Raw genomic sequence first — 16,920 nt, 5'->3', positions numbered from 1 at the left:
GCATATGTTGTTGTGGACCACTCCCTTCCCTCCTGTGGACCACACCAGAAGAAAATCCAGAGGAATCCAGGACAACGCTACTTCTCTCAAGATCTCTGTTTCTGCGAGAAAAGTGTATGGGGAAATTCACTTAGGCTGTTAGTGCGTCTAACATGTTGGAAGTGACAACTTTTCCGTTTCAGAGGCATGTCACAATCCTTACTAAATGAATGCTAGCCACACTTTGAGAGATTTGTAGCCTGGGTGATTCCGACAAGGGACAGCGGAGAGTTACCTAATTAGACTCTAGGTGTAATTATGTAAGGCGGTCCCTGCAGCAGGTGGCTGTGTGTTAATTAACTTTCATGCTGAACATGCAGTAGCACCTGAACAAAGAATGGTTCACAGCTGACGAAAAGCTTTTTACTTTACCCTAGCTTTAGTCTTCTCCTTCTAGAACTTCCTTCCCTGTCCTCTTTTTTTTTTTTTTTTTTTGAGTTGACACATGAGGCATAAGGGCAAGTTATTTTGCAAATAGTTCATCATCTGTCCCTATAACTCCCCTGCTACTCTCCTCCGTAATTCCAGCACATTCTCTGGGATGATCTTTTACATGGCAAAATGTGTCTGTATTTGTTTATGTCTTTATCTGTCCCTGGTTTGTAAAATCCGGAGGATTTCCCAGCCATGATTTTTTGGCTCTCCAGGAAACTCCACAGGTCTCTCTTCGTGATGAAGAGAGGAATGACTTTCACTGAACCACGGGATGAGCTCTCATCCCGTCAGCGGTCTTGTGCCATAGTCCTCCTCGTTTGCTCCCATCCATTCCTGTCTCTAAGGAGCAACAAGGGGAAAGGCAATGGTTAAAGAAGATTCTTTCTTTAGTAAATTAATCCACGGCTTCCTTCGTGCTGGCTTCTGCTGTCAACTACTGCCCGAGTTCTTAACTAACGCATCAAAGTAAACTTTGCAAATCCATTTAAATCAACTCTACATGCTTGCCCGAGGAGAGACTTGAGGTCATCACATAAGCACTGTGTGTGGATAGTGGCCAAGTGATTTTCCAGTCCTCTCGCTGTTCACAAGTGGGGAAATCCCATTCTGAGGTTCTCTGCTCCTTCCAATCCTGCCTCCTTGACATCTCCCTCTGCCTTCATTCTGCTAGTAACAAAGTCTAGGACGACACACGGGACCATTCCGTTCATACAGGAGATGAATGTTCTAGAATTCTACTTCTAAAATTCTATCTACGGGAGCATGAAATTAACATAGATCAAGGAGTTGCCAGAAACGTTAAGAATAGATTGGATTCAACACCCTTTTTTATTCTAGTACCTCTTTACCAGTTATGAGAAAGAAATGTTTCAATTTTATTTTTTATTTTTTTAAAGATTTTATTTATTTATTTGACAGAGAGAAGCACAGCGAAGAGGGAACACAAGCAGGGGGAGTGGGAGAGGGAGAAGCAGGCTTCCCGCCGAGCAGGGAGCCCGGTGCGGGGCTCGATCCCAGGACCCTGGGATCAAGACCCGAGCTGAAGGCAGACGCTTAATGACTGAGCCACCCAGGCGCCCCAGAAATGTTTCAATTTAAGTACCAGCACTAATAAACAGGCTCAGTTTTTATTGTCTTATTGGAAGTAAAGAGTAATAAAAACCTTTGTTGTATGAAAAGCATTGTTTCAGAGCTCTGTGACCGTACGGGAAAGGCCTTCGAGTGGTGCCACCCTAGTGAGGATAAGGGACATTTGAACAATTTCAGTGCTACCTTTGCATAATTTTCAGTTGAATATCTAGTGAAACTCTGTCCTCACTGTCATCTCCCTTCCCCCGCCATCCAGTGTGGATCAGGTCAAGCCTGTATAGTCAAAACCAGAGCAACCAATTTTGACCCAGTCACTTGCTCTTTGCAAGATTATGTTTGGTGCATCAGGAATCCACAGTAGTCTCAGGCATGAGTCCTGTCCCCAGAGAGTTTACCATCTCTTTGTGAAGATAAAACACAAAAAACCTGAAAAGTAAAACTACAATGAAGAATCTAAATAACAGTTTGAGACAACACCAGGAAAGATAGGTCACATGACTCTACAGGATTGTCAGATGCATTTACAGATTTCTTGTAGAAGAACAATGTTCTTCAACCCTTCTGATAGTAGGGGCTCATAGACACCAGTTGTGAATTCTGAACTGAAGTATTATTCTGTAAAAATGCTTTTCAACTTTGAAATGGCAGTGCAAAAGAAAAAATCTGGTCTATGTAACTGGTAAAGAAACAATTTTAGATTATTATTGAAATAAAGACATAAAATTGAAAAATTCCCATGAGTCGCATGGACTTCTGAGAAAATGCCAATGCACCTCACAGACCCAGGGTAGGTGGTCATTTCATGAGTCCGTTCCAAACTTAAATGGTAGGTTCATTTCAAGTTACGTAGGTAAGATTAAGGGAAAAGATACATTTCAAGTAAGGCAAGATACAGACAGTGGTATGGGAAGAGGTCCTTTCAATTAGGTAGAATTTATTATGAGGGGCAGTATAAGATAGTATAAACCAGGTTCCATGTGTTAGACTTTCTGACTGAAACAGAATGTTTGAGAAAATTAGACCAAATATGTGGGAAGTACTAAGAGATAGATGCCTGAGTTCTGGGAAGCCTTCAGCAGTTTCCAAAGCTGAGAAGTGACATGATGCCGGAGATATTTTAGGGAAGATTAGTTTGGAGGCAGGGTGGGCATGGATTTGGGTTGTTCTCGTTTAAAGGGTTGTATTTAGAGAAAACCTGGGTTCCTAAAGTGAGGTGATGTGGGCCTGCATTCAGGCAGAGCAGTGATAACAGAAGACAAGTCTGAATTTCAAAGGACCTCTAATGTAAGGACTTCATAACCAATTGGTTATGGGAATGAAAAAGAGGAAAGAGTTAAGGGGGGGTACTCTGATCTCAAACTTGGAAGTAAGTGGCCGTTTGCGGGGAGGGGGTCGTGTGCTCCACCCCTAGTGGAAGTATAGGGTGAAGTGTTAAGGCTCCAGCCCTGTAAATAGCTATGGGCGAGACCCGAAATGCAAAGAAAGAAGCACAGCCTTGACATCGTCCTGGTTGTGAAAATTAGAGTTACCCTGGGAGGAATTATTTGCTCTTTGTGTCAGCTCAGTGGCCTCAGATATAATCATACCTAAAGTACAAAGCCAGTAATTGAAAGAGAAAAGATTTCCAAATATCTTAGGGATTCTGCTCTTGTATTGTGGGTTAGTAATCACCTTGACTTTCTTCTTACGGGGCTTGTAGTTAAGGGCTTGTTCGTGCCCTCACCAATTGACAGCCAGATTCCCCCTTCGTTCTGTTTAGGTTAAAAGATTTTTACATCACCTTGGTTTTCAGAAACTGACAAACTGCCAGTGGCCTGTCAGTGGTGGACTGACTTTTTTTCACCTGCTCACAGCGATATTATTGTATTCAGAGAACTCGTGCTTTTCTTCAGTGATATGACTAAGCCTATGTAATCTTTGAAGAATTGGGCACTTTCTGTCTAACAGAGAAATGAAGGGGAGGCTGTGGAGCTGGGAAATCTCGGGGCAACACCCTCAAGTTTGAAGCATGAGGGAAACTGAAGTCAAGCCCATTGCCCAGATCTCGAAATCTAGATGTGGGCAGAGGTTGAGTTGAGTGCATTCAGCTGTCCTAGCATAAAACTTTCTTTATAAAACATGAACTCATCCCATTCCAGAGAATTGGGAAAGTCCCATGTGGGTTGGACATGACTGAGTCCTGTGAGCCCCGAGCAATGTGACTTTTTAATAGGTGAATTGCCTTTAAAGATTTATTTTTTTTTGGGGGGGGGGGAGCAGGGCAGAGGGAGAGAGAAACCCAAGCAGACTCCACACTGAGCGTGGAGCCTGTTGTGGGGCTCAGTCTCACAAGCCTGAGACCACGACCTGAGCCCAAACCAAGAGTGGGACGCTCAGCCGACTGTGCTACCCAAGAGCCCCTAGGTGAATCTCCTTTAAAGTCTTCACAGCTCTTGGACTGTCTGACTTGTGATGTGTGCAATATGGTATTGCCTTGCCCACATCGTAGCTACCTCAGCACACTTCTGAGCCACAAAGGTATAAAAGGGGTGCGGCCAGGGCCCACTGCCACTTCGTGAGGGCATAGCCATGCTTGCCATATTTCTAAACCAGTTATGAATCTGAAAATAAAAACTTAAAGGCGCTAATCATTTCCCCTATTACTGAATGGTATATGTGAAATCTTGCATTCACCTTTTTAAATAGGGTTTATGATAAACATTGACTTCCCTCTCTCTGGGAAGGCAGATGTTTGTCTAACAAGGAAATAAAGCTGCTCTCAACAGTACTTTCCTAATAAAAGATCTAGTTGCTTTTCCATCTTAAAACCCGAGTTTAAGAGCTTTTTATGATTTTAAAATGAAAAGAATTCCCTTACTATATATATATAAAAAAAAAAAGTGATGGAAATTTTTTGCCAAAAAAAAGGTACCTTACTTTGCCATCTCAGTGTAGCCTGTTGGCCTGAGTGCAGTGGAAGGAGGAGGCTTTTATTAGGAAATAATCCTTTCCAGTTCTGTAACAGTCCTTATCCAAAAACTTTTCCCCAAGGCTGTGGACAGCTTTGTGCCCCGGAACCTGTTTAGCCACAGGTGGGGGATGTACTGAGCTTTTGAAACCAATAGGATGGTGTGAACATAAGACCAGGCAAAAAGAGTTGTTCTAGTAGTTGTAAGATCTTAAAAAGGGTCATTAATGCTTCCAAGCCACTAAAGTTTCTTTAATTCTTCTGGTGCTATCCTTTATCATCATACAGTCATATTTCCCATTTGCACATGAATGAGCTTGAATGAATTTGTAATAATAAGCTGGTGTCTGCGCTGTGTATATTAGGGTCTCAGCCCTCATCATCAGGGTGTGATTTGGGAATGAAGTACCTTGAGGCACCAGCAACACAAAATCGGAAAAGTAAATCCCCTCCAAAATAATAGTATATGGTCACCATGCCAGATGTGTAGAGTTTGGGATCATCTATTTCGATACCATTTTTTGTATTACTGTAACCACTGAGTTTAGAAAATATACAGTTGACTCCAAGTTTTTCCTTGCAGTTTGAAAGAATGCACACATCTCTCAAAGTGACTGATATTCAGCAGGAAGTGCCTTATTTACTGAACAGGATCTGATCTTGTCAGTTTTGTTATTTTCGCTCTAAAACAAGACACATTCTTTGGTGAAATTCTCTACTTTTATTTCAAGGTATTCCTTAAACAAACTTAGAAGGTAAGGAGCCACATCAGTATAAAAATTATAGGTATAAAAATTCAAGCATCCAAAAAACCCAGATGTTGTTTCCAAGACCACATAGCCATTCACATCCAGAGATGAAATGAGACCCCTCCGAGGCTGCTTCTTCATTTCAGTGGGATCACTGTGGTTCTGGCCCTTCAATCGGGCTTATGGCAAGGGGGGAGGGGAGGTCTCAGCTGAATGCAGAGTCTTCATTAGACGTCCTCTAACTATGTCTAAATGTGACTTCACAAAGACCTCTTAACTAGACACTGGGTACAACGACTCTTCCCCTGGGAGAAAAGGGTCTTTAAGATATTTTGAGGGGAGGAGCAGGGTTAAGAGGTCTAATCCATAGCTCTAAATTCCCGTGCTTGGGGGAGCTCATTGACATGGTAGGTTTTAAGGGCTTCTTTGGAGCCATTATGGTTTGTCATGCTGAGGCCCACTGGAGAACACTTAATTGTAGAGTATTATCCCAGTATGTTGCAAGGCCTTTTTTGAGCTCTTTGACAAAGCAGCTCGCTACCACTTATGGGAAACCTTGGGAGAGTTTTGAGGCCCGCAAATCCAAGAACATTCTTTAGGTTTGTGCTTTTAAGTTAAATAACTGGAACTGTGAGAGTTTTTAAATCTTCCCGCCATTTCCTTCCTCTCTAAATCAAACCTCAATTGTACATGGATTGCTGGGTGCTGGATATATGTTGAATACATTTCTTTCCCTTTCTAATTTTTTGTTTTTGAGGTTGGGATTTTTCTTGGCAGTGGTGGTAAAGATGGTGTAACGAACAAACATATTATCACATCCAGGGGTTGCAAAGCCTTAATTTAGAAATGTAATTGAAATCACATTGTTTCATATGGAACCAATTCATTCTTGTCTCTTTCCCCCCAAGGAGTGAAGGAAATATCTCTGATATATGGTTAAAAACCTGATAGATTAGACCTTCAGATAGGTGGGTGGATTAAGGCAAAGCAAAAGAAAAGGCTCATGTTTTCAGTTGTCTCTCCTATTTTAAGGTTCCTATTGCTCCTCAGTATTCTGAATTTACCAGATTAGTCCTAATCTAATATATAGTTCTTTAATGTTTTAAACATTTTGGCTGGACTCAGTTCCTAGCCTCCATGTTGCCTATCTCTTTTAACATCTCTGCATGCATAAGAGGGCATTCATTAGAGCCGGATTGAGGGAAAAACACCAAAAGACCAGTCCCCATTTCTTGGGGCTTGGGAATGCAAGGCCGTAGCATTGAGAGCGCAATGAATTGAGAGGATCCAGGGGTCAAAATTCAAAACCTTGAACCTTTTTTCAGAACTCCAGGTTCATTGAGAATTGAGTTCATTTCTGAAAACACTGAAGTTTGGGGGTCTCTAGTTCCTTCTCGTAGTTTCCCACACTGTAAAGCAAAGGGAAGCTATAAGATCAGAAATAGTTAACAGAGTCTTTGCGCCAGAGTATGCAGATTTCTCTGTGACTTGAGTTTTTACGAGCTCATTGCCCTGGTTCCTCTTCTGTACATAGAGCTAATAATACTGCTTTGTTTCTTTCTTTTAAGATTACCAAGAGATCTAGATGTGTAGTAATGCAGAGGACACTTAATGAAGGCTGTTAACTACGAGTCCTCTTTGTTACGGGAGATATTCTACCAGTGAAATAAGGGACATGATTGTTTTGGTAGGACTCTGTTATGGATACAGGATATCTCAGACTTGATCTTAGGAATAGATTGGGAGGTCGTCTGTCTTTGATTTCTGCATCTCCCTGCATGTCTGCTTGCTTTCCTCTTGCAGCACACCAACTTCTGTATCTTTGGTCCACACGGCTGAAAAATGGCTACCGCTTCTGGGGCGATCACCTCTGGCTAGGGGGTGGGGCCCCACTGAACAAACATGGCTGCCAGGAACCTGCCACTGAAGCCATGCGTGTTGGAGAGGTCAGTTCCCAGAAAGGGGGAACGAGGGACACAACCCTGTATGTTTGTACTGTGCCAGTCCTTTAAGGAGTAAGTTAAAGTACCTGCAGTTCTTCGTATTCCTCAGAATAAAGCTGCTTTAGGGAATGAACATAAAATTTTAGAGCAGGAGACGATTTTAAAGTTCACCCAGCCCTACCCTCTGTGTCCCATTAAGGAAACTAAGGCAAAGGGAAAGTGATTAATTTTCCAGAGGTTCTATAGTGAGTTAACAGTGTCCTGTGCTCGTGCTTTTAGGTCAGAGCTTCTAATGCATCGCTCCTTCGCTTTCTTCTGCCATGTCACAACTGTGCTTATTTCAGATGTTATTTTTTGCAATTGCCTAGAAGTTTTTGAATAACAAGGAATTTATATTTATAGTCCCTCACTTAAATAGATGGTTTTACATTGTATAGACTCCTCTACTCTAGAAAAACACAGGTAATATTTATGAAGACAACCTAGAAATACGTGGAGAAGTGCTTCTGATGTACCGTCACACAAGAACAGCAAAATTATGGTTAGGTAGCCCTAAGATTCAAAAATAGGTAAAAATTAGGTAGGTGTGTGGATGTCAAGTAGGTTTGTTAGACCGGTGGTATTATGTATAACTAAGTTTTCCTTAATACTGCCATCAAATTATTTTCAGAGTTTTAGGGAGCACGTTTAATAAGAATACATCCCACTCTACTTCTCCTCATCTTAGAGCTACTTGAACCTGTACGCCCAATGTTCTTGCTCATGGACGTGAACTCTCACCAATGTAAGGCACATATATTTGAGGCACACCTGGCACTTTGATTCCAGTAGTGAACACATTGAGAGTGAAATCCTCGTAGCTATGGCTACAGCCGCATTCACGGAGGGTCTGAGCGGAGGCTTGGCCCCAGAAAAATGATGCACAGATGCAGTCAGAGGGTAAGATGTTCTCAAGCACAGATAGAAGCAGGATCTAGGAGTTGGGAAGAAAGTCGCATCATGGGACTTGACACCAGTGGGCTTCAGAACAGGTGGCGGAGGCTTAGAACATTTCAGGTCTGTAGAGGCACGACCTGTAGACGACAATCAGTGAAGTTCCTTCCGTGGCCATATCAGATGCACCAAGATGGCGCTCAACCTGGAAAGTTCTCCCACCCAGGAGCCCCTCCCCCGCAAATTTCACTGTCTGCTTTGGGTCGCAGAACCGGGGGAGAAAATCCAGTCTCTTCTTCGACACCGTCGGATTTCTGATCTGCCCTCGTGGCAGTCAGGGACAAGAGCAGCCAGCAGGACTGTGTGGGGGTGGGGGGAGGGTACTTCTGGTTGCACTGCTCCTTCTACTTGAGAATCAGGGCAAGCTGGGTTTTCAAGGAGGATGAGAAGCAGAGGGAAGGGATCCCAGCTGAGCTGACACACTCCACGTGCCCCACCTGTCGGGTGGCTTTAAACTGTTCGCTCCCCGACCCCGGGAGCCTGCTCTCTCCAGCTACCTGTACACCGCGGAGCTGAGCACAGTGCCACTGGGCTTTAATGAAGGCAACGTTTAGTGAACTTGGTGAGGAGGACACGTTGTCAGGAGCAACCTCAGAGGCACCTGTGCTTCTCCAAACGCAGGACTCTTTGTTTCCCAGCTGACAGACAAGGGTGGGGGAGAAGGAAGAAAACCGAGGCCGAGATGGGGCCAGAGACGCGGGGATGGAGGTAGGTAGCGTTTTTCACCTCTGCAGGATTAGCCAGGGTTTATCCCAATCGTACCCCCCCAGAGATTTCCATCATGTCTTTAGTCACCTAGTAGGCCTCTCTCACTTCCTGGAGGACTTTGTTTTCGGTATTGAATTCCAGTCTGCGTGTTCTCACTTGAACTTCCTTTCTTCTGGCCCGGGTCAGTCCCCGGTGTGCAGGATTGCCATGGGCACTGGCTGGCCAGTGCCAGAGTGATGGGAGCCAGCGATTCCTGCCTTGGCCTCCCTTGTACATAGGTGCTCCTCTCCGCAGCTGCACTTAACGGGGATTTGGTGGAGCTTGGGCAAACCTCAGTTCAAAGCAGAGTTCACAGCTAGTGAGCGAACCACTTATAATACTAAACAGTGAAATAATTGACTTTAAAATAATCCCGTTAGGGACATGAGATGCGGTGGCTTGACCTTTTATTAATATTCTTTTCTTTCCAGTAATAACAGCTGTGAGTCAACAACAGTCAAATGTGGTTAATTTCCTTAGACTCACTCCAAAGGAGAGGTTCCATCAGTGGCTTTGAAATCCAAACGGGATGAAGAAAAATCATTTATGTGGTAAAAATCTCAGTTACACTAACCGGATTAAAGACATTCTACTGAATTAAAGAAAAAGGTGACACATCGATTATTTGAAACTAATTGTGGATCTGTTTAGGCATACAGAGAAATCTACCCTGAACTTGTAGTATTTCTAAGTTCTCTTGGAGCTTACATTCCAATGCGGGGGACCCCTGTTAAAAAAATACATAAAGAAGATCATTTCAGAAAGTGAATGAAGTGGGGTAGAAGCGTGAGTAGTGGTTAGAGTTTTGAGGGAAGGCGTCTCTGAGCGGTGACATTGAAGATGAGATCTGAAATCCAAGAGGGAGACAGCCCCGTGAAGACATGGAGTTAGTGTTCCAACAGCAGGAACAGCAAGTGCACAGCAAGTGCAAAGTCCCTGAGGTGGGAATGGACTTGACCCCGTGGAGGAACCGGAAGCATGTGGGAGCAGCGTTCGAGGGGGAGTAGAGGAGGTAGGAACAGTCAGAAGGAAGGCGGGGCCATAGGAAGACCTCTAGATTGTATTTGAACTACGGAGAATACTTTAGAAAGCTAAACACTGTTCTAAGCCATCACAAAGGGAAAAAGTGCCTGAGGTGGGTGTTTTATTTAGTTCCAAAGAAGAAAAGTGCTGCGATCACCCCCCTTTATATACCTCTCCATTGAGTTACACAAATATTAGTAAAATGAAGTAATATTTACAAAAGCGCTTTAAAAATTTTAAAGCACTGTAATTTAAGGATATTGTCATCATTAAAGTGTTTAACATAATCGAGGGTATTATTACTTTATTGTAGAAAAATCCTGCTAAACTTGAAGCGAATTCTCCCCCTATTATATACCCCTCCTGGCAATTCCCTGAGACCTGTGTTGCTATGTAAAGCTTCAGTTGCTTCTTTTCATATCTTGTGAGGGTCTAAGGGAGGAGGATTCCCGCTGCGTAGACCACAGACCCTCAGGAAAGAATCACTTTTTGGCGCCCTGGTCTCCTGTGAGTCCACGGGGTCAAAGGTAAGGCTGTCCTGAGACTGTGACTCCCAGGATGTCTCCACTTCTGGGGCCACACCAGCTAAACGGAAATTATGAAAATATCCAGGGCCAGAAGCTAATAAATAGGAAGTGACAGGCATGGCATATTAGGGGATTATCACATGCACTGACTGTCCTGCAAGACACACGATGAAGGTGGAGGGCATCTCATAATCCCCCTGAAATGTGCTGCCCGATGTGCTGGTGATACAAAAGGAAATCTGGTTTCTTGCAAGAAGGGAATCAGAAGATTGATGTCCCCTGGATGACCGTTCCCTTTGACGTTTATCTGCTTTTTTGGTGACCTTTGCTTTCTACATGTAGTTCTTGGCTCTGACCTCGGGAAAAGATAAAGGAATAAGTTCCAGGTTTGTTCAGCGTTACCAGGGATGACTAAGATCCGAGTTTCTCAGCCGATGTGGGTACAGGATGGCTGTCGTCTGGGCCTGGCGGCCTCCGTGAAGAGGGCCTGGCGGGGCTGCTGTAATCATGGGCTCAATGAAAGCAGAAGTCGTTTTGAAACCTCTTTACTACATGACCCCACCCATGCTGCCCAAGCCGTAGACGTGTGACACAAATTAATTGAGCAAAACAAGGGACTGACATATAGTTGGCACATCTGTTCTTATTAGGATCAGAAAGAACAATTGGATGAAGATCATTTCAGGAAAAAGAAAAAGGCATATGTTACTGTTTTGGGTGACTGTTTCTCTGAGAAAAGGAGATGCCGCGTCATTAATAACTGTGGCACGCCATACCAATTCTAGTCGGCCTGATTAAACATGCGCCCTCTCTCATTACTCCAGCAGCATTGGCTTTGGCCCCAGCCTGATATGTATTCCGTGCACAGTCAAGCCTCGGAGTTGACATCTTCTTCTAAAATTGTTTGGCTGTAATAAATATAAAACTTTCACCACTGATGTAAAGCATTGCTGGTTGGCATCATTTCCTACCCCCTTTTAATTATTCCTGACACTGTGGAGAAACATCTAATATAAATCTGTAATGTGCACTGATGACAAACTACACGGTTGGAGGACCATGTAATTTCTCCACAATTAATTCAAGTGCATGGAGATTCCCCCCCTTTCTTTCTTTCTTTCTTTTTTTCTCTTTCTTTCTTTCTTTCTCTCTTTCTCTTTCTTTCTTTCTTTCTTTCTTTCTTTCTTTCTCTTTCTTTCTCTCTTTCTTTCTCTTTCTTTTTCTCTTTCTCTCTTTCTTTCTCTTTCTTTCTCTCTCTCTTTCTCTTTCTTTCTTTCTTTCTTTCTCTCTTTCTTTCTTTCTCTTTCTTTCTTTTTCTCTTTCTCTCTTTCTTTCTTTCTCTTTCTCTCTTTCTTTCTTTCTTTCTTTCTTTCTCTTTCTCTCTTTCTTTCTCTTTCTCTCTTTCTTTCTTTCTCTTTCTCTTTCTCTCTCTTTCTTTCTTTTTCTCTTTCTTTCTCTTTCTTTCTTTTTTTTTTTTTCTCTCTTTCTCTCTTTCTTTTCTTTTCTTTCTTTTTTTTTTTCCCTCCAGCAGCCAGATGCCACTGACTAGCTCAAATAACACTGCTGTCAACTGTAAAAAATTAAGATCCAAACCGTAAGAAAGGTACTTAGATAAAGAAACCAGATGCCGGGATATTTGCGATCCCCGCGTCCATCTCAATGTAAGCCCCCATTGTTCGACATCTGTAACTCCACAGCCTTCATTACGTGCGGAACCCGGCGAGTCTGTCAGCGGCCTCTTTCCTCCCGCATCGTCACTTTGGTAAATCTTTTATTAAAAATCGAACGGTGCCAATCAGCAAGGGGAAGAGGGACACTGGGGGCCCTGGCGCAAGACGGAGCGGCGGCCTGCTTCCCCCCGTGGCGCCCGCTGGTGTTTATGGGCCCGTGCGTGTGGTCACTCAGAGAGAAAGAAAGAAAAAAGGCGCTGCTCCCATTTCGGGCGGATCTACCACCTGGAATTGATGAAAAGCAAATTAATTTTCATTTTCAATTAGGAATACAATTAAATCCAAAGTGTGCTGGGCGTGGGGGGGAGTGTAATGTTTACGGGCAGCCCGTGCAGCGGGAGGGCTCGAGGTAAAGACCAGATGAGATGAAATACAATTCTTTGTGTCTTTGCATTTAATTCATTAAAGTGTTAAGGTGGTGGCTGGGGCTGCCTGCCTCTGCATTTTACCTCCCCAGGAGCCGCCCCTCCTTCCCCTCAGGCAGAATTTGAGGACGAGGGAAGAGGGAGGGCCAATCAGGCCATAGAAGCTGCGAGATAGCCTGGCCTGTGGGGCCCTGCCCCTTGTGGGTCTGCCTGCGCTTTTTCCCAGGGTTCTGCTGTGCATCAAGGATGTGTGGGTGTTTTAACGAACAGCCTGAATGAGGAAACAGGAATTCGGCTTTGCCTTCTGCCTCCAGCTTGCTGGCTCTCTGCGGCGAAGCGATACCTGGCAAACGGATCCCCCTTCCAAGTCTGGCCATCATCAGAGATATTGAGTGATTGTGTGAAAACAATCTGGCTGGTGAATGCCTCATGTCACAGGATCCTCGCTCTTTTCACTTGACTTTTTCTCCACATTCAACTGCTGCCTTTTGTTGGAGCCACTGAGTGGGGGATTGTGGGGCAGACAGGATTCCTCCCGGCTGCCTGGGGAACAGTTGGCCCAGTGTGTTCATCACCAAGGGTGGTAATTTGGGGAGCTTTGACCCTGATTTTAAGGAAAGTCAATTATTTGTCAATTATGAGACCTAGAAATTCAGATAGAGGACTCCGATGTTAAATGCCCAGCTCTCTGGTTGGGGACAGATAACAGCGTATTGGTGAAGATGAGTATGAACAGAAGTTTGCTCTCCCCGTCTACCTGTCTCCCTCCCAGGGCAGCCACGCTCCGCTTGCCATGGGCATGTTGCTCCGCTGATGGGAATCTCCTGACGATCCATCTCAGAGATGAGCTTCTTGGAAAAAACAGTGGGCGACAAATATTTTGCCTTATGAGTAACAATGAAGATAGCCTCAGATAATAGTTTACATCTTTCTAAAATTCTTTAGGTGATGGATTAAGAGAAAGAGAAGGTTCTGGGTCATGGAAACAGCTGCTTTTGGTGAAAGATTATCCAGAGCAGCGTGGTCACCGCAAATCCCCTGTGTTCCAGTCCATATTTTACTTCATACCACCCCCACCTTCCTTGTCCCAAAGCAAGGGTTTACGTTTCCTCCCCGCATGGTATTTGTGCTTTAAAAGAAGATTTTATTACTTCTGCTACAGTGGAATTTCTCTTTTTACTAGACAGTTGGCATGACCACAGCCTGAAACCGCGATGGAGTTGTTAACACGCTTGGGATCAGTTTTTCCCCCTTTAAAGCTTTTCTTTTATTTTCTTTATTTTTTTAGAAGGGGGGGAAAAAAAAGGTCCAACAAATCAACAGAACTATTAACTTTCTGATTTATTTGCTACAGAGAGCAAAAAAAGTCAATGTGAAGTGACAGAAACACCAGCACCGACAGTAGGAAAACATTCTCTGTGCAAGTTTCCAGCTGAAATCGTACCACAACCAGTTGGTTATCTGGAGATAGACATCTTCAATTTCCTGATTGCATAATAGAAATGGGATTTCTTTTTCCTCTCCAAAAAGGCATTATCCATAACGTCAACATAAAGTTGTCTGTGCTTTGCGTTCCAGAAAGCCCTCCTCTCGGGAACGGGCTTAACATTTTCTGCATTGCTCACAGTTTCCACCATTTCTCCCCCTCCAAGGGGAAAGGTAAGTGTTGCTAACATGACGAAGGCCAGGAGAGGTCTTCGGGAGTCTGCCAGATCAACCGTGGCCACCTGGCAGATAGCGTGGCATTCAGTAAATAGACACATTCCCCCACCATAAAGCCAAGTAGCGCCGAGAACATTCATCTGGTTGCGGATTGTATCTAATGGTAGCACAGCCAGCATACATGATTGCTTTACTAGTAACTCAGGTTGGAAGTCTGTAAGGATTTGAGACTGGGGTTTGGGGCAGTTCAGGACAGTTTGGACACTTGTCCTGGGTGGAGACGGGCCAGGCTTTGCGGTGGACCTGCCCTCCTCATGAATGGCACCAGCGATGTGTGGTCTACACGCTTAACGAGTCTTCCCAGTGCAGTTGGTGACAAGGCACTATGTTTTCCTCACCACCTCGCCCCCCTCCCCCCAAGTTTCTGATGCCCCATTTCTGAGACAGAAAATTCTTGGCTTTGGCCAACAGCTTACATCACTTTAGCACTTAAAAACGCCCATGATCTCAAAAGCAGCCCTCGTTTTTAAATCACTTTGTATATCAATACTTCATTTTATTTAATACAGTGTTTTAAAATTATATTTAAAAGGCAGCCTCTTTTGTGTCATGTGCCCTTGGCTGGGAAACAAAGGAAGTCTCTTTTAAGAGGTGTTTTATACTTTATAACTACTGAGAGAGAACATAGTTCTTTAATAGGTATATATGTAAGAGAGTTCCACATTATAGGTTTTCAGAGATTAAAAGCTCTGGAACAGGGCTGTTTGATAACATCTTTGAAGGGCAGAGGAGCAAAATGGAAGCCTCAGAGATTTGGATGCCGGAAACAGAACACTCCCTAAACCTGTGGGCAACAGGAGCTTTTCTGAGATCATATTATTCTCACCGATAATAGCGTTCTGCCTTGACGGTGGGTGAGGACTGTGCAGGATGAATCATTCTTGTCTTCTACTTCATGGTTATGGGCATGTAATATGTTCTTCATTGAGCCAGGCAATTGACGGAGACGCCAGTGCATTTAAGACTTGAGTCTACTGGAAATGAGACTTGCCATTCTTGCCAGAAATGGATGCTTTTCTGTGTCCACCACTATCACACATCTTGACTTTTTTTTTTAATCCTGACTCTTAAAACAATAATATCAAACAACTCCAGGGGAAAAAAGTTAAATATTTCCATATGAAGAGCTGATTAAATTTGTATGGTTTTCTTTTCAGTAAAAATTAATATGTGATGAAACACAGTGCAGCTGGATGGCTGGTTTGGGCTGATACGCCCGCGTCCTCTGATCTCTGGACCCAGCAGCTCTCAGAGCCAGTGCCCGGTGAGCCTCCGTGCCGTGGCCGGATGCCCATTCCCGGGGCATCCCACCTGCAGGATGCAGGCGCTAAACACCATCAGCAGTCACCTGGCTTATGTGTCCTCTGAAGTCACATGGCTCTTCAGGGGCAGGCTGAGTCCCTGGGAAGCATCGCGGTCGATAGGGGACGTTTGATGTTCCGTTATTAGGATTCCTTCAGTTCAAGGTGGGGGAAAGAGCGTGGCTGGGAGGTGGGGGAACGTAGTGGGGAAGATGATTTACTGGCTCGGTACAGTTCGATCTTGCGTTCACATGAGGTGCCTGTGACCTGTGTCCTCTTGCTCTGTATGCTGCTTCTACCTCCTTCGTGTTGGTCCCCCTGTCGGACTCTCCTGTCTGGGTCACAAGATGGTTGCCAGCAGCTCTGGAGCTGCTTCCGTGTTCACATCCCATGGGGAGAAGCGAGGGCCCTGTCCCGGTGTTGCCAGCACAGGGACTCCTTTGCCTTGACGGTGGTTTGGGGGGGTAGGGTACTGCCAGGGCTAGAGTGGACTGCACCAGAAGCTTCTGGGCTTAGTCTGGGAAGGTTTCCTGGCGGGAAACTAGGACAAGGTTACAGCTTGAGTTGGTGACAAAACAAGAACATCCCTCACCTTTGCCGGAGGCCATTCCACGAAACCAGTTAAGACAGGGAAGTAGACCTCTTTGACCAGGAAACTTGACTCGCATTTATTGCTTCTGTTTTCATTCCCTTTAAAATATGAATAATAAGAGGAAAGGGCTTCTCGATCATTTGTGTGGATGTACAGGCTTGACTTTTGCTTTGCCCAGTGTTTAGAGTTGGGGGCTTGGGGGGCTCTTGCTGCCATCATCAGTGGTCAAAGGTAATGGCAACATATTTTTCTTCAGCAGACTTGAGGGAGATGAAACCCTCCTGACGCTTCTAGGCTTAAAAACCATGCCCATCTTTCCTCTCTGCCGCGAGGAAGTTGCCAGCAACTCAGGACTCCTCCAGGCTTGGCCTGCTTTGGCGCTTGCTTGTCACACCTTCTTGGGCCTCCCCTTAACTCTACAATAGGATGGCATCTCCTGTCTTTCAGCCTTTCTTCTGATGCTTCTTATCTCTAGCCACCCTCCATTTCTCTCTCCCAGAAGTCTGATATCTCTCGTCATGACCAACTGTGATCAGGTTTCCCTTTCTCCTGGTTTCCCAAGATCATCTCCTGCTGGGTCTCGGTTCAGAGTTAACTTGGTTCTGTGGCCTCACCACCCGAAGCGGAACTGCCCCGAACCCCCTCTGTCAGTGGTGACTTCCAGAGTGAGGTCAGGCACGGGGAAGACGTGATAGGCGACATTCACTGTGGGGCTTCT

The 16,920-nt window shown here is 44.5% G+C and overlaps 1 protein-coding gene across 2 annotated transcripts in view; it reads left to right on the top strand.

Annotated features, from left to right (window-relative positions):
* FTO (FTO alpha-ketoglutarate dependent dioxygenase) overlaps window positions 1–16,920 on the top strand; it is a 373,561-nt gene that overhangs the window by 302,971 nt on the left and 53,670 nt on the right. The gene's annotated exons all lie outside the window — the stretch shown is intronic.

Source organism: Leptonychotes weddellii, chromosome 16 (assembly GCF_054177405.1).
Source record: "Leptonychotes weddellii isolate Sample4059 chromosome 16, ASM5417740v2, whole genome shotgun sequence".
Taxonomy (NCBI): Eukaryota; Metazoa; Chordata; class Mammalia; order Carnivora; family Phocidae; genus Leptonychotes; species Leptonychotes weddellii.
This window is presented reverse-complemented; position numbering and strand designations above follow the sequence as displayed.